This window comes from Solanum lycopersicum, chromosome 7 (genome assembly GCF_036512215.1).
Source record: "Solanum lycopersicum chromosome 7, SLM_r2.1".
In the NCBI taxonomy this organism is placed as follows: Eukaryota; Viridiplantae; Streptophyta; class Magnoliopsida; order Solanales; family Solanaceae; genus Solanum; species Solanum lycopersicum.
Genome location: NC_090806.1, coordinates 35125259 through 35150996, shown reverse-complemented (window position 1 = coordinate 35150996; position 25738 = coordinate 35125259). Strand labels below are relative to the sequence as shown.

General features: G+C 37.4%; 1 long non-coding RNA gene across 3 annotated transcripts; it reads right to left on the bottom strand.

Annotated features, from left to right (window-relative positions):
- Positions 1–19563: 19563 nt before the first annotated feature.
- On the bottom strand, positions 19564–24614 carry LOC104648239 (uncharacterized). Of its 3 annotated transcripts, XR_003247450.2 has the most exons (6): positions 24405–24614; positions 24079–24199; positions 22880–22927; positions 21296–21457; positions 20047–21169; positions 19564–19957 (listed from the first exon to the last, which is right to left on the bottom strand). It is a non-coding gene; the product is annotated as an uncharacterized lncRNA (long non-coding RNA). The 3 variants fall into 3 exon arrangements; XR_742340.4 differs by having other exon boundaries at positions 19565–19957; positions 24079–24614; XR_742342.4 differs by having other exon boundaries at positions 19565–19957; positions 21301–21457; positions 24079–24614.
- Between the last annotated feature and the right edge of the window lie 1124 nt (positions 24615–25738).

Sequence of the window (25738 nt, the reverse complement as noted above, 5' to 3'; positions counted from 1 at the left end):
TCGGATAGTGAAACGGCCTATAGGGATACTTCATGACGTGCTAGTAAAAGTGGAGTCATTCATCTTTTCGGCTGATTTTATTAGTCTTAATTGTGAGGTCGATTTTGAAGTGCCTACAGGTAGAGCCTTAGTTGATATGGAGAAGGGACAGATGACATTTCGGTTGAATAATGAAGAAGCGACCTTCAACATTTGTAGGACCATAAGGCAGAATGGTGAGCTCCAATCGGTATCTTCCATATCCCACAAAGAAAAGATGAAGAAGGAGAATGAACAAAAAATTGCAAAACAAGAGTTTATGGTTGGGGATTTGGTGTTTTTAGTTAGCTCTGGGGTGCCTTGTCTTCCGTGCAACAGTCACTGACGGATACAGCGACAGACCGTTGCGCCTGCGATGGACCGTCGTATGCATCCGTCGTACCAGGTATGTCTTTATGTTATTTTCAATCTAGGGCACACACGACGGAACCAACGATGGGTCATCACAGCTGCGATGGACCATCATCGGGGAACCATCGTGTGATTAATGAGGCATACTTGACTTGACCCGGTTGGAGTTTATTTATAAACTTTCACCATTTGAACATCCCAACCCCTCATTTCACCCCATTCCTTCATTATTCCTCCCACTACTCTCTCTTTTTCAACTTCCACAATCTATTCCTCTATCAACCACCGATCATTGCCCCCACAATTCCCCAAAGCCCTAAAAGTGTTAATCTACTAGTCGGAGTTGCTGCTGTGGTTGTTTTCCTGGCCACCGGGTACTTGTCCATTTGTTTTCTCCAATTCTAAGGTATGTGTCTCTAATTTCTACTCATTTATCTTGCATTTTTTATTAGTTAGCATTAGCTTAGTTCTTAGTCATATGTTGTTTCTTTTATACGATTCTGTCTAACCTAGGTTAAACATGTTTGAAATTGCCATATTTACAATCCTATACATAGGTGCTTTTGCATTACTAGTTTCCTAGGTAGTTGGGTTAGACAAATGTAGTCCAACACACTACAAGTTCAATTTTGGGTTCATCAGGGATGAATAGGGTACACAATTTCTGTCACTGATCTACAAAACAAGACCCCGATGACAGACTGTCGTACCCACGACGGACCGTCGTAGGGTCCGTTCCAAAAGCCTCAGCAGCATGTCCCAACGGACACATGTGACCTGTACAACCGTTCTGGTTGTGAAAGACCCTGTTTCTAAGGGTCTCTCACTTTTTCTAACAGTCCTTCAACAGACACATGTGACGGATCGTCATACCCCTGACGGTCTGTCCTGTATGACCGTCATGAAGGTGAGAGACCCCTCTCCTATGGGTCTCCATATTTTTTCCAAGTGTCCTATGACGGACACCTACGACGGACCGTCGTACCTGTGACGGTCCGTCCTGCACATACCGTCATAATAGTCAGAGACTCTCCTTCAGGGTTCTCCATATATAAATAGTCTAAGTAATACACGACGGACCCCATGACGGTCCGTCATAGCCACGACGAGCCTTCACCAGGCCCGCGTGTGTCACTGTTTCTATAGCAATGACATACTATTTTCGATATTTTGTTTAGTATGGTTTTTCTTGTCTTTTTTGCCACTACTCGTACTAATACTGATACTTTATAGGTACTATCTACTATGGCACCCAAGCAAGACCGAATCTATGCACGTGGGCGATCGAAGTCTGTCGCCCCGTCTGCTCGCGTTGTCATTGGCTCTGATGATGAGCGTGACCCTGAGTATGTGCCCCCAGGCATTTCCACCCCTTCATGTGCTGCACGTGCTCCCAGAGCCACACCCAAAAAGGTGGCGTCCGGCGTAGTCACTGCCTCGAGTCTGATGAGGAGCGCATACTGGCCGGCACACCCTCTGGGTCAGCCACAAATGAGGAAGGAGCATCTGGTTCCTTAGGAGTATCATGGTCCGAGGAAGCCTCCGGCTCTGCTGAGGTTCCCTCACCCGCCACGACTGCAGCGTCGGCCTCATCTAATGAGGCTAACAGTTCATTATCTACATCAGACTCTTCGATCGCAGATAGATATGCGGGCTGCCCTCGCTAAAAAGGCCCCACTTGAGTAGGTCTGAGTACGGGGCGTACAAGTTGACATTTCCTTGCCCGCATTCCGCCGGTTTCTATACGGCGAGGGTGTTGATGCTACTCGGACCCCTCACTGCCGAGTTCGACTACCACTGGCAGATAGTTAAAGATGGACAGTTCCTGCGTGAGCCATCACTGTGAGAGACAACCAAGAGGTGGATGGCCCCGCACCTGTCAGTAGATGGAGAGGGTGCCGACTGGGTAACTGAGCCAAAGAGGGCCATATAGAAGGCCAACCTCACTTTCATGGCGAACTTCTTGTGGCTGCTTGTCCGTCACTGCCTTTCCCCCACAACTGTTGATAATATCGTTACATGGGATCGAGCAGTGTTGAGGACGGCGATGATAGCCGAGTTCGAGGTGGACTTTGCATGGCTTCTACAGGCAGTCATGTAAGAGAGAGAATTCAAGGTCACTACTACTTACTCTTTCCCGTGCATGATCTTTGCTCTCTGCAGGTCCGCAGGTGTGCCTATATGGCACGTAGATCAGCTCAAGACCCCGCATGGCACTGTTGACGTCGGCCTTATCAGAGACGAGGCCAATGAGTTGGCTCTACGCAGAGGGCCCCGTCCAGAGCTGCCCCCACTTGTTGATGATCTTGCTGATACAGTAGCCCATACCCGCACGGCTACACAGGCGGCGTCCACTGACACTACCCTTATCGATTCTATCCTAGGTAGTAGAATAGCCCCGAGCTCCACTCGCATAGCCCCTCTATCGGCACTGGTCCCGCTTGATAGGGTCCAAAAATTGGAGGCACAAATGGCTATACTTTTGCATCATATCCATCCATGGATGCAGAAGTCGATTACTGAGTCAGAAGAGCGTGTAGAGCGGAAAATGGAACAGTATACAGAGCGGAAGATTGCTGAGGTTAACCAGCGCTTGGACGCCTTCGAGCTGAGGGTGCTAGCCCGACAAGCCCCTCCGGTGGATGTGCCGACTCTTCTGGCTGTAGTTGACAGTCTTCGGTGCAGATATTGACACGATCTTAGAGGCTAGGGTGCCGGAGTCTGAGGCCCCTTCTGTCGAGCCTGCTTAGGACACAGTGCAAGCGGCCCTATTCGCCACCTTAGAGATTCCACCACCTCCCTCTTGAGAGAATGCCAAGAGGCGTAGGGGTCGAGCAGATGACGAGGTGCGAGCACGGAAGAAAGAGCGCCGAGAGATAGAGGCTGCGAGGAGAGCCTCACTTGCTGTAGAGGAGGCGCACCAGATGAGAGCATTAGAGTTAGCGGCTGGGGGGTCTAGCTCCTGTACTGTGGAGATAGCAGGAGGCACTACTGATAGTGCGGTTGTTTCTGAGGACACTACTGAGGGTGTCCAGATTGTAGACGACGTGGGTTCCGGGGAAACGGACCCACCAGCTTGCTGATCGACGGCGCTTTGCGCCACATGTTTGCTTCACCTACCACTCTAGTATTTAAATTTTTTGGGGACAATTGCATGCTTTTTTGTTGGGGGTGGGGTAAATGGAAAGTGAGTGTTAGGGTGAAGTCTGAGTAGCCCAATTCACTATCCTCTTTTGGGGTTTTCTTGCCTGTGTTCTTTTTCCCCAAAAGAATGATTACTTTTTCTGTTGAACCGGCATGTTTATATCTTTTGTACATAGTTTAATTCTAGAGCTTGATGGCTAAAATGATATCCTGATAAACTGGAAAATGATGCATGACTAGGCATAGTAACTGATAATTGTATGGCTCTAAACATAACATAGAGTTACACCATTGCATTACCCTAAGTCTTAAATTCGAACTAGATATCTGATAATCTGGTATATCGATGAGATTTCTAGTGAGTGTGAGGAAAATTCGAATAAGTCCACCATTGGTACTGAGCTAGAACTTGCCTGGTTAGTCCTGCTAAAAGTAAGCTGTAATAGACAATTAGTAAAGGATCATAGGTCGTTATTCAATATATCCTATCTTTAGCCTAAATGGAATAAAACCAAATTAAATTTATCCTTCTTTGATCCAAATGATATGATCTTAAAAATAGACCTTTGTTTTTCACCCCAACCGATCTTTTCTAGGAACAATGTGTTGGCCCTGGTCCCTCCTTGGACATGTGCACCTCAGCTTATGCCAAAAGCATAAGTTGAGGGTGGCTAATGCAGTAAACAACCTTCATATGGCCCTGACCCAACTTTGGGTATTGTGTACCTTAACTCATGGCAAAGCCATGAGTCGAGGGTGGCTATTATGAGGAATGCTCTGGAAAGTGGGGTTGAAAGAATAAAGAGAGAGAAAGAACAAAATTAAAGTGACTCAAGAATTATTTGAAATAAAAGTAAAGAAAAAGAAAAATATACAAGAAATACAAGCAAGAAAAGAAGAGAGTCACTTACACAAATGAAGAAATAAGAGAAAATAGCAAGGTGAAAGAATATGAGAAACTGGGTGAGATAAAATAATAGAAAGTGGAAGGTTTAGCCGATATGTCAAGGAGGGCAAAAAGTCACTAAAGTATACCTAAATATACCCTACCTGACCCTGAGCCAATGTTACTAGCTAAGAAAGTCCTATCGTGATCCTAAGGGTTGTATAGCGATTTTAAGGCAGTGAAAATAAGGGCAAGATTATGGCAATAGGTATGAATGAGTGTGACTTTTTTGTGAGAGCGAGTGTTGAAAAGTAATCCTTATACTCAAACTAAAATCATTGTGTGCAAAATGAGGATTTTGTTTAAAGTGAGGACACTAGGTGCAATGCCGGAATTGTTAGCACCTCGATGAGAAATCGAAGAGGATAGGTGTTAGTGCATGGTGAGTCTGTGTCATGTTCTGATCCCACATAGTTCAAGCCTAATAGTGATAGCATGCATAGATTTGATGAGATTAATATGGATTGATAGCCAAATGATTGCAAAGGATGAAACATGGATACTATTGTACAAAGATGTTGTATTGAGTCATAGTGCGTCACTTGAGGACAAACAACGAATTTAAGTTGAGGGTGTTGATATACCGTGGTTTCACGGTATTATTAATACTTTTTCCTTAAGTTTAGTGTGTCCAAAATCCTTTTTGTGCTAATTTTTATATAAGTTTCTTTTTATTTTGCAGGAAATGTGTCCAATGCTGAATGCAAAGATTTTGAGCGAAAAAATGTAGAAGAGACCACCTAAGGAGCTTATGACGGTCCGTCGTGCTTGTGAAGGTCCGTAGGTGGCAGTGTAGTGCAGCTGCTGAAGGAAGATGGGGAAGTATTACCAAGTGTGGGGTTACGTAGCTTGTGACGGTCCGTCGTGTCTATGACGGTCCGTCTGGCAGGTTCGTCATGAATTTCAGAGAAGTGATCCCAGTACCCATATTTCAAGAGTTGAAGTGTTTTGAAACGAATGCCCTCGATGGACCGTTGTACCTATGAAGGTCCGTCATACTTGCCGTTGAGGGTAATGAAGAAGAGTAGCTAAAGAAATTGCATAAGTATGAGACGACGGAGTCCATGACGGTCCATCGTGACCATGACGATCCGTCACCGAGGTCCGTCGACATCATCATAAGAAAGACTATCTTTCACCTCCACACTCTTCAATCACACTATAGTGGCTGGATCACCCACACATTTCTTCAATAGTGAGATGTGGGAGACCGGATGCACTGCTGCTAATTTTGCTGGCAACTCTATCTCATATGCCACCTTGCCAACCCTTTTCAAGATCTTGTAAGGGCCTACATATCTAGGACAGAGCTTTCCTTTCTTTTCAAATATCATCACCCCTTTCATAGGTGAGATTTTCAGGAAAACCCAATCATCAAGTCTGAACTCTAGTTCCCTTCTCTTTACATCCGCATAAGATTTCTGATGACTTTTGGGCTGTCTCAAGTCTATCTCTAATGATTTGCACTTTCTCCATAGCATAAAGGCTGAATCTGGCCCTATCGAAGATGCTTAACCTATGTCAAACCAACCCATCGGAGATCTACATCTACGCCCATATAAAGCCTCATAAGGGGCCATCTGAATGCTGGAATGGTAGCTATTATTGTAGGTAAACTCAATAAGAGGAAGGTGATCATCCCAACTACCCTTGAAATTGATCACACAATCTTTAAACATATCCTCTAAGATCTAAATAGTACGCTCTGCCTGCCCATACGTCTGTGGATGAAATGTTGTACTAAGGTTAACTTGAGTACCAAGACCTTTCTGAAATGACTTCCTGAAATGAGGACCTCTATATGAGATTATAGACAAAGGAACCCCATGAAACCTCATAATTTCATTGATGTAAAGCTTGGCATAGTCCTCCGCCAAATTTGGCTTCTTGACCGCTAAAGCGAGAAGGCTTAGATATCCTATGAACTATCACCCAAATTGAGTCATGCCTTCTGCGATTACGAGGTAACCCTGTGATGAAATCCATGTTGATCACATCCCACTTGCACGTAGGAATATTGATCTCTTGAGTCATACCTCCTGGTTTTTGATGTTCTAACTTGACTTGCTGGCAGTTGAGTCACTTACTCACAACATCTTCTATGTCTCTCTTCATTCCATTCCACCAATAGACTTCCCACAGATCACGATACATCTTAGTGGCACCTAGGTAAATAGAATATATGGAGTTATGGGCTTCCGCAAAGATATGATTTCTCAACTCACCCATATCAGAAACACACAATCTACCCTGGTAGCGAACTACACCATCTCCTACTTGGGAGAAAACCGAGTCTCTGGTCGTGGACTGCATTCTTAAGTTCAAGCAAAATTGGATCAATGTCATGATTTTCCTTAACCTCCACTACTGAAGAAGATTCTGCCCAATTTTGAACTGTTACACCATTGTTTGATATGCTCATAAGGAGAACTCCTAAGCAAGCAAGCTTGTGAACATCCTTCACTAGCTCTTTCCTTTCTTCCTCAGCATGGGCTACACTACCCATAGATAATCTTCTACTACATTTGCCTTACTGTGATGATAATGCACACTCATATCATAATCCTTAAGGAACTCAAGCCATCTCCTCTGGTGAAGATTCAACTCTTTCTGGGTGAACACATACTGAAGGCTCTTATGGTCAGTGAACACATGTATGTGAACACTATACAAGTAGTGTCTCCCGATCTTGAGTGCAAACAACACTGCTGCAAGCTCTAGGTCATGAGTTGGATAGTTCTTCTCATGAACCTTAAGTTGTCTTGAGTCATACACTATAACCTTATCTCAGTGCATCAACACACAACCTAGGAAAACTCTAGATGTATTACAATAGATAACATAACCATCTGAACCCTCTGGTGGAGTCAAGACAGGACTAATAGCTAATCTAGTTTCAATTCTGCGAAGCTTTTCTCATGATCATTTGACTGTTGTAACTTGACCATCTTATAAGTCAACCTAGTCAATGGTGAGGCTATGGATGAAAATCCTTCCACAAACCTTCTATAATAACCCATTAGACTTAAGAAACTTCTGATATCTGCAGCAGAGGTAGTTCTGGTCCATCGTTTCACTGCATCTATCTTCTATGAATCCACTCGGATTCATTCGCTAGATACAATGTGACAAAGGAAAGCAACGGATTGCAACCAAAACTCACATTTGCTGAACTTAGCAAATAAATGGTGATCCTTGAGAGTCTGCAGCACAAATCTCAAATGACTTGCATGTTCTTTTCACTCCTAGAGTAAATGAGGATATCATCAATAAAGACGATAATTAACAAGTTCAAGTACTGTTTAAACACTCTGTTCATCACATCCATAAAAGCTGCAGGAGCATTAGTTAGTCCAAACAACATAACTACAAATTCATAATGACCATATCGAGTTTTGAAGGTTGTTTTTGAAATGTCCCAATCTCTGGCTCTAAGCTGATGATAACCCGATCTGAGGTCTATCTTTGAGAAATGGCTAGCACCCTGAAGTTGGTCAAACAAGTCATCTTATTCTTGATTGTGACCTTGTTTAACTGTCTATAGTCAATGCACATTCTGAGAGAACCATTTTTCTTCTTTACGAACAACAGTGGTGCATCCCATGGTGAAATACTAGGTCTGATGAAGCCCTTATCTAGAAGGTCTTTCAACTGCGTTTTCAATTCCTTATGCTCTGCTGGAGCCATTCTGTAAGGAGAAATAGAAATAGGCTGGGTATCTGGAAGGAGATCAATTCCAATGTCGATTTCCTTTTCAGGAGGGACTCTAGGAATATTATCTTGAAATACTTTTGGAAACTCACAGCCTACTGGAACTAACTCAAGAGCTAGGGTTTCAAGGCTAGAATCCTTAACCTGAACTACATGATAGAGATAACACTTAGATATCATCTTTCTGGCCTTAAGGTAAGTAATAAATCAACCCATAGGCGCTAAGATACTACCTTTCCATGCTAAGATTGGTTCGTCTGGAAAATGAAAATGAACAATCCTAGTTTTACAATTGATTGAGGCATAACATGAGTGTAATCAATTCATGCCTAGAATGACAAGTCTAACATTTCTAACTCTACTAGATCTGCTGAGCTGACTTTCTAAGAGATTGTGATAGGGAAATTTATATGTACCCCTCTAGCGATAACTAGGTCACCAACTGGAATAGAGACTGAGAAAGGTTCAGAGAGAGTTTCTGGACTGACATTGAATTGGACTGCTAAGTAAGGTGTTACAAAATAAATAGTAGCCCTTGGATCTAACAATGCATAAATATCAAGGTCAAAGACACGTAACATATCAGTGACTACATCAGGAGAACCTTCTTTATCTTGGTGAGCCTGAAGAGCGTACAATCTGTTTTAGCGCTGACCGCCACCTATACTAGATAAGTTACTCTGCTGAATTGTGCGACTTGCTGGTGCTGCTAAAGTTGAGACTGAGCTATACCATTACAACCTCCTTGACCCTGTCTAGAAAGACAAACCTCAACCTGTAACTAGATTGACCGCACCCAAAACATCCCTCTTTCACACAAGACACCTGCCCAAATGGTTCTTACCACACTTATGGCAAGTGGGGTAAGTTTGGTGCCTTAAACACTTCCCTGATATTTAGATCCTGGTGCTCTACCCTTCTGGTCATACTTGTTCTTGGAGGATGGAACACTAGCTGATTAAGGGGCTGGAGCCAAAAACTTCTTCTGACCCTGCGAGCGATTTCCACCACCCGATTTCTTCTTAGAATAGTCATAGTTCCCAGTCCTAGACTTCTTATTTTCCTTAGCCTGTTCCCTAAGCTTATCACCCTCAACCTTCTGAGCATGAGTCATAAGTCTAGAGAAGTTCATATCTCCAAGTAACACCGCATTTCTGCACTCAGTTTTCACAAAATCTGACACTACATACAAAAACTTATTCCTTTGAGCCCTGGAGTTAGTAACCATGTGAAGAGCATACTTGGAGAGTTGGTTAAAATGTAGTCTATACTCTTGGACTGTCATGTTACCCTGCCTTACTTTCACGAATTTTTGGGCTTTTGCTTCTCTCAACTCTATTCGGAAAATCTTGTCGAGAAAAGTCTCGCTAAAACAACCCCAAGTGATAGGAGCCACATTTGCACCCCTATCCTCCATCCACTTATTGTACCAGATATGAGATACAACCTTCAACTAGTATGATACTAACTCAAGCCGATCTTTCCTAGTGAGTTACATTACCTCAAAGATCTTCTTGATATCTGATACACTCAAACTTACTTCTCAAATGAGAAGTAAAGCGGTCGCGTCAAGTAAATAACCCAACTAGTGAGGTTGGGATCGTTCCCACGAGGAAAATAGTCTAGACTTAACTTCAACGTATTATTACTATTGTTCGGTTGATGACTTCCTTAGAAAGTAAAAGCATAAAAAGGGGGGTTTGTATTTCCTAATGAGTAAAAATAACTAACAAACTTGAAAGAGACACTTAACAGCTTTTAATGTTAGGTTTTAATCAATTAATCAAAGTAACTAGGGTTTACGTGTTCCCCACAGGTTCATAACTTGATAATTCTAACTATAACAATTCTTTCCTAGTATCTTGCATGCAAAGTGCTAAGTTATATATTTCTAAATCCTTGGTCCGGCATCTAGAAAATCTCACTCCGCACCTTGATCTGGCTCCGTGTGTTGCTTTCCTAACCCTTATCTTTACCTCATATTAAGCATCGTATTCGATATTTGACTAAGTTATTACCTCATACTAATCAATAATAGCGTATTAGATAGTATACACTAAATCTATGTTAATAATTCTTTTCCTATTATCTACCTCCTTGGTCCATCAAGTAGCATTGAGGCGAGTTATAACGTTGATCATCCGTTAAAAAGACTTCTAAGCGAAAGAATTATTTATACATTCAAGACACTATTCTAGAATTGTTATTTTAGCTAGGGTTTATCTCCTTATTTGCCTATGGTTCCCACAACCCTAGTTATGGAGTTTAGTTACTCATAGCCATAAACACAATATTCAAATATATTAAATAAGAATTCATGTACTTACTTCAATGAGAAAGAATAAAGTCCGAAAATTTGCATGATTAATCACGAAAAATCACTTGTAAGAATCTCCAAAAATCAAACACTAATACATAAAGTCTAATAATATGATGTCTAATCTAGCAGAGTCTAACCTCAAAAACGAGGTTTTTTGAACTATTTATAAAAAATAAAAACCTAATTAAACAAGGATTCTAATTACTGGAAATCTGCCAAAACGCGGCTGGGTTGACGGACCACGCGATGGACCGTCGTGGTCATAACGGACCGTCGTGGACTCCGTTGTCCCATACTTGGTGCAATTTCTTCTGCTTCTTTCTTCATCCCCTCGACGGCAAGTATGACGGACCGTCATAGGCACAACGGTCCGTCGAGGGTCTCGTTTAAAAATGCTTCAACTCTTGGAATCTGGGTACTGGGATCACTTCTCTGATCTTCACGACGAACCTGCATGACGGACCGTCATAGCCATGATGGACCGTCACAAACTTCATAATCCTACACTTGGTCAGACATCCCCATCTTCCTTCAGCAGCTTCTCTACGCTGTCACCTACGGACCGTCACAGGCACGACGGACCGTTATAAGCTCTGTAGGTGGTCTCTTATGCATTTTTCCGCTCAGAATCTCCGCTTTCAGCTTTGGATAGATTTCCTGCAAAACAAAGAGAAACTTATATCAAAATTAGCACAACAAAGGCTTTCAGACACACTAAACTTAAGGAAAAGGTATTAATTATACCGTGAAACCACGGTATATCAATATCCTCCAAGAGATTCAAATAACTCATTAGCTTGCGATCCTAAGAACTGAGGAGGATTCATCCTAACTATTTCACGACCCTTGTTGCCACTGATCCCCCATTTTCTTTCACATGAGCATGAACATGATTTTTTCTGGTAAGTCATGCTTCGAGCCAACATCTGTATGGCATTTCTAAACTCAGCATTGGAGACTTCCTGATATGGGGCAGGAGGAGATGCATTTGCATTTCTGCCGTTCCCATTCCTAGCGTTAGCTTTACGAGGATGCAAGATCTGAAATGTAGAACGTCAAGTTAGAATGGAATAAGATCATACCTCACGCACAATTAGAATACCAAGAAAGTGATGGTTTATTTTCTAAAACACTTCCTAGCCTCCCTCTCATTAGATGTGGTACACTTCACACCGATGAAAAGTACTCTACTTAGTGCAGCTGTATAGACATCCTAGGATACTTAAACCTAGTGCTATGATACCAAGTTTTGCCACACCCCAAGCTACCCCCTACACGCGATACACGGACCCTAGGACCACAAGCGATCCCAAGCTAACCCTGCTGGCATGATCATGAGCATACTAAAGATAATAAACTAATGCAAAAACTAAATCATAATTTATAATGAAAAGATGGGGAATACTTATATGCTAAAACTGATATAATATGAAGACTGATGAGTTTAAAATAATGAAGTTACTAACTTAACACTAAGCTGATACTAACTATATCTGCAATAATCCTCTAAACTGGATTAAAAATACTGGGATAAGCCCCAACTAAATCTAGCAAAAACTAAAACTAAAAGACTAAATACTGAAAAATAAACATATGACTATTGTCTTTGTAGAATGAGGACTAATCCTTGAATCGGCTGAACTGAAGATCGAATATCGATCTATGCATGATCTGGATGCTAAGAACTTGAACCTACATCACGAGAATATGTAGCGCACGTATGCGTCAGTACTTGAAGGATTTTGAGCATGTAGGATATAATAAAGTTGAAATAAAACATAACTGAACAAACACAAAAGCAAGTATGATAATCTGAACATGAGATAGAGAATTCTGAGCTAACTGAATGCAATGAAAAACTTATAACATGTTGAAACTGGATACTGAATATAATGATAAATGGTCAATGCAAAAGAGTTTGACTGAACTGTGGGAGCTACTAATAACCGTTAATAAAATAACATGAGTTAAATGCGGAGTCCGATTATATGCCCCATCGAGATGACCCAATATACCCTACCAAAGGTATAAAGGCATGCTGGCGTGATCACTAAACTGATTGCCCACAGAGGGGATTCTAAACCTACTTGGCTAGTAGTTCTAGGACTAATTAGGTAAGCTGCACCCTAGTCCAACTCGGTATTATGCTACTCCCATGGATTTATATAGTTAATTGATTATGTCTGAATTTTCTGTAAATACTGGATAGCATAAAACTAAACAATGCAAACTGAGAATGTAAAATTTAATCTACTAATGATACATTAAAAACTGAGGCATGTATAACTGAATAACTGAAATATCTAACCTAACATATGTTATTCATGGACTAAAGAAATACAAAGCTGGATCTGAAATTCATGCAATAATCCGAGTAATAACACGATAATCTTATTTGGAACATATGACTAACAAGTTCATGAAATTCTACTGAAGTTCTAGAAACCCCTGGTCTAATCATGAAATGGAAATCAAGAATCTGAATGAAAACTAGGGACCCAATGGGTGAAAGGAACCCACTAGTGGAATCCCACATACCTAGTGATGAAACCCATGAAAAATACTTAGGTTTCGGGGTTGGAACTCCTGAAACTTGTTGCGTTCTTGAACTAAGGTTCTTGAGCTTTTTCTTCTCTCTTGCTTCTAATTTTCTAAGTTTAGATTTAATGATATGACTTAGATATGTTTTAGTTATGTTTCTAGGCTTAAACTAACTAATATCTATTGATTTAGGGTCTAAACGACGTAACTTAGGGTTTAAATGGAGTGGAAAAGGACCAAAAGAGCCCTGGGTAAGTTGCTGTTAGACCAAACAACGTCTAGGATAGACATTCCGTTGTTTGATCGACGCCCCGTCGTTGTCTCCGTAGGTTTGGCCTTTTCGACATGCCTTTACTAAAATGGTTATAACTTTTTACTCGAAGGTCTTATTTTAGCAAGGTTAGTGGATATGGAAATCTAATTCAATGATCTTTCTGTGTGTAGGTCATGGGAAACATAATTCATTTTTTGATAAGAGTTATGACCATTTAAATTTAACTAAACTGTATTTCCCCCTTAACAGTCTGCTAATCCCTACCTACAGTCCGTGCTAGTCATCTGTGGCTCTTGTCAGAGAGTGGGTGAAAGGGATCTCAATCAACGATTATAGACTACGTACCATAGGTCCGTCCTTACACCAAGACTTAACCAATTTTCCTTGGCTCAGATTTCTTGGAGTTTCTGACCCCATCGACGGATGTGCTAGACGGACCATTAGTCAGGATACGGTTCATCAATGCCACTTTTGGTTGCACTAACAGATTTTTCTGTAAAGATGGTTTTTGGCCTATTTTAGATGCATGATCTTACAATGCGGGTAAAGGGACCTTTTCCACAAGCCTATGTGTGGGAAGACGGTGGCATAGACACCTCGTCAATCCACACACGGCCGTCTTCTGTCCCGTCGATGCATACTGCAAAGCAGTATTGCATCAAACTACAAGGGTCCTCTTCAAAGGCCTTTGGTTGGTCCTTGGGGAGTCGTACTCGGACGTTTCAACCATGAAAAAACTCAAACCCCTATTAGATATCTTTCTACCAATTTTCGTACATTTTCGACTCCTAAAAGTTAGTCAAATAGGCTAAGGCACAGTTACATCCCTTTGAACCAACTTCCTGGACGTTTTGGTTCTTAAACCTCCTAAGTGACCTATATCTATTAAAACTGGACATAGAAACAATAATTAGAATTAATGACACCTATGTTAGGCTTTAAAATGTGTCTTTGATTTTCAAGGTGTTACAGAGTGAGAGAGTGATTTTTTCTATTGGCGCAAGTCACTACACAAAAACAGTGTTTAGCGACAGACACAATCCGTTACTCTATGATGAAAATCCGTCAGTAATCACAATTAGTGACAGATTAGCAATAGGGTATTGACTGTTGTTATGATGTTCATTAGTAATCTCTTAGTGACGAAAAATGAGTTTCTTCACAAGTTTAGCAACGTTATAGTGACGAAACATTTCCCTAACCATACGTTAGCGACGAATTAGTCGTCATTATATTTATATAGTTTTGTTGCTAATTTCATAATTCTATGATGAAAAATGGTGTTTTGTCACAAGTTTAGCGACGTCATAGTGACGAAACATTTTTGTCATTATATTTAGATAGTTTTGTTGCTAATTTTATAATACATTTCGTTATTTTGGATAAATTTGCAGCGAAATTTCGGTCACAACATATTTGGTTACAACGTATAAGGCCTTTAATAATTTGCACTGATCCGTCACCAACATTCTTTTCATAACAACGATCAAATAGCCGCTAAATTTGTTTCTAAAAATTGTTCCTCTAAAATTATTTGATTTGGTTACTTCAAATATGCACTGCAGAAATAAATTAACTTAAATTGACTAATTACTCAAAAATAAACAAATATTCATATAACATAATACTCATAGAAAATTCATAATATATAAATAGAGAACTCCAAAACCACAGATTTCTGGTTAAAAATATCAAAAGAAAACTATCAAGTACTCTTAAATGAACCTACGTTCATCAAAATGTTACTACGCGCAATTTCTAGTTTCGAAAAAATATGACATTATCAAAAATTTAATTAGTGGGAGACTAAAGGATACGATGATCACTTGAAATAGAGGTATCAACATCGTTCAGATTACTAGCAGGAGGCATGGGTGCCACAGTCGATGGATTGTCTGATGGAGTCACCGATGGTTGCACATGCTCAACAATAATAGAACAAGATGACTAGTTAGTGCAAACATCATTTTCTTTATGAACTCGTCCATATTTGTAGATATTGATTCGGAATATGTAGGTGGTAATGATGATGATCCACAAAGATTCTGCCCATAGTAATTTTTTGCTTCTGATCCAAGACCGTATATTTTTCTTTTCTTTTCTCCCCCGCAGCTTGGTAATATGCCTCATATTGATCAATATCAGTTTGAGAAAATATTTTTTTCTCATAATATTTCATTATATTTTCCCTATAATAAAAAAAATGATAAAGCATTAAAGATAAGGAACAAACCAAAATTTGAAGGAAAATGCAGAAAAATACACAAGTTTTTAAGCATGAAAGAACTGTGTTATTGTAGCAAGATGGACTATCTTCTTCACCCACTTGGTCAATAATACTCACAGAGTATTAGCAACATATAATTATATTCACACCTGCAAAAGTAGTTCCCAGAGTATTAGCATTATGAAAGAATGGAGTTTGGACTCTTTGCTGCACCCACATAGTCAATAATTATAGTCTAATTGGGACCTGTACAACACAGACAATGACAATAATTGTTCAGGGAAATCCCCCTCCCCAACACTCTCTAAGTTCATCAGTGATCGAGCTATAGGAATATTCATCATACTCTATGTGGGGAGAGATCCATAGACTTGTGTACCTTGAATAGATGTGAGGAGCATCTTGAGATGTTGACGACTGACTTTTGGAAGCCAGACTGAGTTAGGTAATAGTTCTTTCAAGCTTGTATTGTATCATACTGGGAAAGTACTTGATCGAGGTTACATGAGCTTATGTATGTTTTTTTTCTTGGTGACAGGACACCCCATATAAGAACTTCGGTGACATATTGACAAAGTACATGTTCCTGAGTAGAATGCAGGAGATAAGAGTTTCAGCTTCTCAGACTGTTTTGGATATCAAATCAGTGGAGGGTCCTAAGGATGAGAAAATATGGATACCAACTTATCAAAGTTCATGTCATTCTTCTATTCACACAACTCCTGAATTACACTGAAGCAACAACAAATTCTCACTAAAACAGGACTAGAGTTGCACAAAAAATAATTGCACTAGAGTCACATTAAAACTATACTAGAATCACACCAAAACAACACCAAAATTGCACTGGAAAAGCCTCAAAACAACAATCGAATTACACCAAAATAGTAGTAGTAGTTTCTCTCTAAAATGACACTAGAATCACATCAAAACAACACTTAAATTGCATTGAAAAGTCTCAAAATATCATTAGAATTATACAAAAAAAATAGCAAAAAATACACATTAAAAAAGGACAAAAATTCACAGTAGGAAAGAACCGAAGCACCAATAAGTTTAAGACTTACATGGATATCTCGAGAACGCTCACCAACAAATGATTTTCCATCATGTCTGTTTGAATGAACATGCAGATTTAACTCACTTGGCATGGGATCTCGACTTTTTTCAATAGCCTATACAAAAGAAATCACGTTATATATATCATAAAATAGAAGATGTTAGTAATAGAGTTTGCAGAATATATATACTCACAAGTTTCTTCCGATGTTCTTCGATTGAAATAGAGCCGCCAATATGAGTCCCAACAATAGTTTCATGATTTCCAAGACAATTTTTAGAATTAATTTTTGATTTCCTAATAGACTCTGCACTTCCCTAAAGCTCCGTCCATCTTTCCCACACATTTTCTGGTTCATAAACCTGGCCTAACTCCTCCTTTTTTTTATTTTAACAATGAAATTCCTATATTTCAATGCTGCCTTCACTATCCAGTGTGTTTTTACTTCATTTTCACTAATGGAAATATCCCAGTAGATTTTTTTCTGAAATAAGTTTTGAAAGTTTTACATTAATGTCCTATCTATATATGTGAATACACTTGCTAAACTCACTTACAATCAAAAGATACACCTTAAATTCTCCAAAATAACCATTTCTTACATAATTTAAAACACCTTTCCAATTGATTCCATTGGGATTAACATCACTTTTGAGAGATTTGAATATGAAACTAGAGCATATTTGAGAAGGTTCCAGTCTTTAAAAACTTTAAGAGGTTATTAGGATGACTATCATAAATCAAAATTCAAAGATAACAAGTGTCATCGACACAACAAGTAGCAGGATCCTTACCTTTGATTCATTCAGAAAATTTAAGGTAATTTAGTAGCATAAATAGGCAGCTACAACCTAAGAGTTACTTCATTAGATTACTCAAATTTCAAAGGTAGCACATTTAAACCAAATAATCAGATTTCAAAGGTACAACATTTAAACCAAACAATCAGATTTCAATGGTAGCACATTTAAGTTGTTCAACGCACTATGTAGAACCAAGTTTAGAAATAAAATTAAAAGAATGGACTAACCCTGCAGAACATAGAAATAGAAGGATCCTTGTATGGCTACTGTTGGATTCACCTTCAGCAATTGTATTTGTATTACCTGTTGGAAACATTACTCTAAATAGAAAGACCCTTACCTATTGTGTTACTCTGATTTGGTGTAGTTGGAAGTGTCTCAGAGATGTTTGGGCTAATACTTTGAGTTGACGTTTCAATATTGGTCGAAGTACACCTTGTTGAGGAGAAACTATTGTGGGCTTGGAAATAGTTGGCGTGCTTACACGAATAGCAGGATTACTACTACTTGAGGATTTTCCACGACCTCTGAGTCCATCTATACCTATAAACAAATATAACATTGTTGTTAGATAATGAGATTACATGGGACAATGCTGAAATATGAAAACAGTCTTTGTAAGAGCTTGTTGATCAAGTGAAAAAGTAGTACTTGGATATACAAGAGTAACAAGAGTAACTCTCTATAACAAAACTAACAAGAGTAAAGGGATCATGAGGTTCTATAAGAATATTTACACAAAGAATGAGCATTAGAAATCAATCATGTTCTTTTGATAAGGCTTCAGAACATTGCTCTGAGTAGAAACCTATTAGGTTACTCTGAGTAGAAACCTATTTGGCTCTAGCCGTATGTATAAACAAATATGACACTGTTGTTAGATAATGAAATTACATGAGACAATGCTGAAATATAAAAACTGTCTCTGTAAGCTTGTTGATATGAAATCTATCATGTGCTTCTGATAAGGATCCAACACCTGATGGTTACACAATCAGCGTCAAGTAATGTCATTCAATTCAAAGAAATGATCTATTGAGTTTAAGAATTTACATAACAACAAGTCTCCCAAAGATTTAATTAGGAATTGAAAAAGAAGAAATAGAACACACATAGTTCAAAGACACGAACTATTTCTTTTTAAAATACTAAACTAAAAATAAGAAACTACAACAGATTATCCTTGATTGAAAATCTGAAACAATCAAAATATAGTGAAAATACAATAGCAAATGATCAAGAACTATTCAGTGTCTTTTTCAAACTCTTCCTCTTCTTCATCATCACTTTCCTAAGTTTCATACTCTTCTTCTGTGGATACTACGTGGATTTCATTATTCTCTTGCAATAATCAATCATTGGATCATTTAAGAGTATGTTTTCATCAATGAAAACTGTCATATCTATCTCTTAGACTTCAACTTCTTCAACTTGAAATGAAACATTTACTTTTGAAACTATTGTCACTTCCTCATTAGGCAATTCAATAACATTTCGAGGTTTGACCTTCAGCACAGCTGCCCAATGATCATTGTCCTTTTTATTGCTAGGATAAGGTACATAACATACTTGTGTTGCTTGCATTGCAAGAAAAAAAGCTTCATTATTTTTTATATCGACGACGATGGTTAATATCAACTAATTTTTATTGATTGTGCCTTTTAACACCAACATACATCGTTGGGTCAAACTATTAACATTTGAATAATATAGTTTTCTTTAATGATGATTCAAGATATTCTACTTGTATTATCTGTTTTATTATTCCATAGTAATAACCAAATTCGAATCTGAGATACAAACTCCACTATTCATTGTTGATATTGTGCTACCATGACATTCCGTGTGAAATTTGTATCCATTAACAAAATACGCAGAATAACATGTAGCTTCTATTAATGGTCCACGAGCAAGACTACAAAATAATTCATTCTCAATGGGATTGCATTGGACCTATTCTTTTAAAAATGTAAGACTTACTAAACTTTAAAACTTATTTAAACATGTTATTGTATAAAAGATAATTTCACATTATTCACAAATTACTTGAACCATATAGAGAAATTTTCTTCAAGACTCTTTTCTATTTGACCCTGAGGTAGATTCAGAAATTCTTCTTGCAAATGTTGCTAGAACGTACTTCATTACAACAAAATAAGTTCAATTTAAAACTCGTGATTTAAGGATATTGTTATATTATTAAGAAAATAAAATTAACTTCTATTACATTACAAATGTCTCAACCTCCTCACAATTTAGTAAGGTATAAGTTTTGGCAACCTTTGTTTCTTCGAGGGATAAATCCTTTTTTTTTGCTTCTCCCCATAGTAGACTTTGAAGGGAGAATGTTGATAAATTTCCTTCAATATCTTCCTTATCTCCACCATCATCACTATGGTCTACGGTATGATTACGTGTCATGACATGAGGTTCAAAATAATGAGAAAACAGTTGTTTGACTATGTCGTCAAGTATGCTTCACAAATGGAACCCTCAACACTAGCTTTATTTCCAATCATCCTTGTAAGAGTTCATAGATACCTAAATATATAAAATGTATGGACCATTCCATTAGAAGATAAAATATAAAGCATAGTAGTAGCTAATATTATATTAAGTTTTACATTTACCTTTTAAAAGGGTACATCCATCGACATTGTAGAGGTCCAACTATCCTTGCTTTATGTGGAAGGTGTACAGGAAGATGTTCAATTGAGCCAAAGAATCTGGGAGGAACTATACATTCTAACTTGCACAAGATTTGTGCGTTGTCTCTCTCTAATATCTCCGTGTCATCAACTCGTAGAGTTGTAGATATAAGATCTTTCAAAAATAGGCTCAATTCTTTAAGTACTTGCCACACATTAATAAGATGTAGTTCGCGAAAGGTAATATACAATATTCATCGCATGAACACATGAAAATAATAACTTTTAAAGCCATTTATCCTTTTCACATTTTTTTCTGGACATCTACCCAAATTGGGAACATAACCATCTGGAGACTTTACACCTTTCACCCAATTTAACAAGATAACTCTTGCTTCCTTATCTATCGTATATACAGCTTTGGAATATTTCCCTTACTATCCTTTACCAATTAATGTCGATTACAATACTCTACCGTATGTTGACGTGATTGTGAATTGTCTTTGGTTTTGTCATTAAAAGTAACAGTGTTAAATACATTATCAAAGACATTTTATCAATATGCATGACATCAAGATTATGTTGAATCATGTTAGAACTCCAATAAGGCAAATCACAAAAGATGCTTCACTTTTTCCATCCACAAGACTTGCATATTATTCGATTGACTTGTTCTGCATCTAAATCTATTGCTTTTCTTATGTCCAAATCACAAATTTGATTCAATATTTCCTCTCATATTCTATAGGTCCATGGTCATCTTTGGACAGCTTGCCTTTGAGATAATTTTTATGATCTCTCCTAAATGGGTGATGCTGGTCAAGAAACATCCGATGACAGACAAACCAAGATGTTATCCTACGATGTGTCAATATAAAGGATTCTGTTTCCTCCATACAAAAGGGACATGCTAACTTACCTACAGTTGTACATCTTGATAACATATAATATGATGGATAGTCAGTGATTGTCCACATCAAAGCTGCCCTTAGTTGAAAGTTTTTTGAGATGTAAAATGATTGCACGCTCGTCTCCCAGAACAAAGTCAAGTCCTTTATTAGAGGCTGCAAATAAACATCAATTTTATGTTTGGGATTGTTTGGCCCTGAAACAATGATTGTTAAGAATACATAAGCCTCTTTCATACATATTCCTGGGTAAATTATAAGGTATGACAATCACTGGCCTAGACTGACTAAATGGTTGAAAACCATTAGTACATAATCCTAACCTTACATTTCTTGGTTCTTTAGCAGAAAAAGGATCAGTGTCATTTAAGTGCTTCCAAGCCTCAAATTCTGATGTATGAATCATTACACCATCTTCTTTTGTATGCTCATGATGTCATCTCATGTCGGCAACTGTATCATGGGATGGATACAATCTTTGCAATCTAAGAATCAAAGGAAAATAATACATTTTGTTGTAAGGGATCAATTTCCTCTTACGAGAGCCAAAACGACGCTTATATCTATATGTACACAAAATGTACTAGATTTAAGGTGTTCATCATCATCACAATATAACATACATCCTGATTCATAGCAATCAATCTTTTCAACGGGCAAACCCAAGATACGCACTAGCTTCTTGGTCTAATAGTAGATATCAAACACTATGTTATCTTTAGGTTAAACCTCTTTCAACAGTTGAATCATTTGGTTATAGTATCTCTGTGACATATTGTTCTCCATTTCGATATTTAACATTCAAGAGACAACAACAAGTTTAGAGAGGGAAGAACTGAGACATAATTTTGCATCAGCTGCTTGTAGCAAATCATATAATTTTTGGGACTCGGGATTAGGATCTTCCTTCATTGAAGGTTCACAAGGATGAGAAGACTCATGTTTAGTATTTCTAAAAGATTTCCAACTTGAACCTTGGGGAAAGTTAGGACCAACTGCATCTAAAATCATTTCACGGTATGGATTATCATATCCTAATTTAGGTGTAGCACCAACATTGAGATCGTGATCAAAAGAAATCTCACCAATCATATTTTTTTCTCCTTGATGTTTCCGCATAAAATAGTTATCAACAAATCCAGAATTATAAAGGTGCTGGTTAATCGTTTCAACATCCGTGAAGTTAAAGTTGTGACATTTCTTACATGGACATCTAAATTTATTACCGCTCATCCGATTCTATTGCTAGCATGTAAATTGGATAAACATATCCACTCCAATTAAGAAACTAGAATTTATAGACCCTCAACCATCCAACCTATCATACATCCAACCACGCCCTAGATTATTCATGTTCCTAAATTTTTTTAAATTTACAAAAAATATAATAAAATTAGTAATAAGCACAAACCATTGACCAGAAGGTACTCTCATTCATATTCATCAAATAAGAACAAAACATGCATTTCGGCAAAACAAGAACAATTTCTAAAATTTTTCACTAGCAAGACTTAAACAAAAACTTACGAACTATTAAAGAAATTATTAGTTACAATCAACTTACAAAAAAAATTAGTGGAACATTCTAATATTAGTCACTTATAGAACAATTACAACATTTTGATTCAAATCAACTTACTGAAGCATTCTAGTTATAATGAACTTATTGAAACTATCTACTATATTAATCTCACAAAATTGATGACAAGCAAAATGTATGAAAGTATCACAGATAATTTACAGTACAAACAACACTTTTCAGTGTGTGAGAAACTAGATCAAAAAAAGCATTTGGGGACAATACTACAATTCATCAGCAACAAACAGAAGCATATTCCATGAAAATCTCCAACAGAAAATCTTTTTAATACAGTGCAAAGAAGAAGAAGGGGAAATAGAAAATTTACCGGATGTCTACGTCTTTCTTCAAGCTTCACATACACCAGATGATTTACCTTCAAAACAAATACAAATTAGAGGAAATAGATGAAGGAGAGAGAAAGCTGAGGCAAAGAAAAAATTCAATTGAAATTGCAATTTTAAACCCCAATTCTACAAAATCAGTATATTCAACACCAAAATACTCAAACTAAATTAAGTTCTACAAATAAACCACACAACACTAACCAACTCAAGCGTGTCAGGTAAGATAAAAAAAATCCTTCTTAATTTCATTAAATCAAATAATTTCGAGATGATTTTTATAGCATAAAACGTATTTAAACACACAAATAAAATAAAAAATCTCACAAAATAATGGTAACAATTTCAAAAGCTAAAAGGAACTCCTATTTATCAAAGTAAACATATGAAAAAAAGATATATACTACAAAGTAGAGAAACAAGGTCTACAGGGTGAAAGACTTGTCCCGTGATAATTGCACACGAATATTAGTAGTTGTATTATCAAATAAAAGCAGAGAGAATTTCATACATCTAAAATAATTAACTGATGCAACCATGCTAAATTAATGCTCACTAAATCAGAAACTAAAATGCTTTTCAAGCCATTTCGTTGAATCTAAAAAAAAAAGTTACTCTATTGTATATTTAATAGCTTAGTAGCTATTAAGTACAATAAATAAATAAGAGATGAGTTTTAGGAACGAAAGGATAACTAGCAGCTATCAAATAAAATTTTGGTAAATGGAAGCATAAATTCGATTCGTAGAATGATCAAGGGATTTGAAAAAAGCTACTCCACATCAACAACAACGAAAAAAAACACAAACAACCTTCACCTTAGGTAGCTTCAAGATTCTATCCTTATTTTGAAAAGAAAGCATCATTAACAGTAGCAAAACTGAATGTAAAAACATAGTCTTACAGACAATAAAAATAAAGAACAGAGATTGTACAACATAGCGAAGAGCGGTCACCGAAAATGGATTCAAACAAAAAGGAACAAATAAGCGACAATACTAAATACTAAACAATAAAATCAAGCTTCCACATTACTATGAATGAAGGAAATCCATTAAGAACACGTGTATAGCAAATTAAAGTCATCAATTCTCATATACAAACAACAATGATACAACAACAGAGTAGTGAGACATACCATGAATAGAAGAAGATGAGGAGAAGATTATGGAGGAAACATTACCTTTCTCCGAGCAGCGACCAGAAAGTGAAAAGCTTAAAAAATTCTTATCACCGTTATTTCGCGATATCGAGAATTTCGTCGAGCAAAGCATAAGCAAGCAAGGTTAGAGACTAAAAAAAATCTGAAAAATTTTCAAAATCAGAAATTAGAGCAAAGTAGAAGCAAGCCAATGCACTACGTTAATTTTGGCATATCCCTGAAAACCCCATCCTATTCCCTCAGTTGTTTTTCACCAAATAGAAGTCAACATCTCCTCTTCACCGCACTAGAAGCTCACCGAACATATGAAAAAAGAGAAATTATCAAAGATAGAGGTCAACTTTCACCTGAGGATGAAGGAGACGAGCAATTTCACATTTCACCTGAGATGGGCGAACGAAAGGAGGAGACAAGAGTAATCAAAATTTTACTTGATAGACGGCAGTTCTCACTGAGCTGCTGTTGCTGTTCTGAGCTTTCACTAAGAGAAAACCCTATTTTTAGGGATTGTAATTTTTTGTTTCCTTTTTGTGTTTTCTATGGACTGCTAGCTTGGTTAAAGAAATAGCAACAAACTTAGCGATGGTCATAGATTATGACATCCGTTGCTAAAAATAAATATAATTATTCACATTAAATTTTAGCGACGGATTTTTCCATCACTACATAATTCAAATTCCATTAATAATATATTTTGAATTCTAGGAACGCTTTTCCGTCACTAATTCCGTCGCAATATTATTTAATTTGTAAAACCTACTTTGTTGTAAAATCCGTAGTTAAAATTAAGATGCCAAAGTTTCCCGTTATTATTTAGCGACAAAGAACATATTCCGTTGCCAATCCGTTGCTATATTATAACTCAAAAAATTATTTGTAATTTTTGCAACAAAATGGCTACTTCGTTGCTAATCCATTGTTATATAGCGACGAAATTGATTTCGTCGCTACGTCCTTCACTAAACACTGTTTTTTATTAGTGAGTCAGGTTCAAAGAAAAATGTTATCTTAGAAAAGTTATTGATTAATGTAGCGAGGTTTCACTGTATTTGTTAAACATCTTTTGTCACTCCAAATAACAATTGTTGGTTTACTAGTTTTCAACTCGTTAATTCAAATGTTAAGGGTCTCAATTCTATTAAAAGTCTACATTATTTTATAAATCTATAAAGTACTTGCTGCAATAAAGCTCACTATTTCAGTTCAAGTTTTGAATACATCTTTACAAATTAAACTATATGAAACATTATGCTACTAAATTCACTGGTCAATCTTCTGCTTATAATTAATTCACTGAGTAGATCTGTTTATAACTACTCATGATTCAATATATTAGGAAAATTATTCTTAATCCTCCTTCAATAAGATATACATTCCATCTAAGTTTCTATTGGCCTCAAGATATTGACTAATTACCCACATCATCGTATGATATATATACTATTTTGAATTTGATTTTTGCGACAATTCTATGAACCAACTGTCCAAAGAATCAATAAAAACAAAAGAATAAGATTAAGAGATTAGTATTACATAGCATATATCATGGATAATAAGAGATTTCAAACGTAAAAACCAAGTCTAAACATGCAGCTTTTTTAACACTAACTAACTAATAACTTTAGAAGCAACTTTTCATTCATATCCAATTATTAGATTCCCAAGCATATACATATGGTAG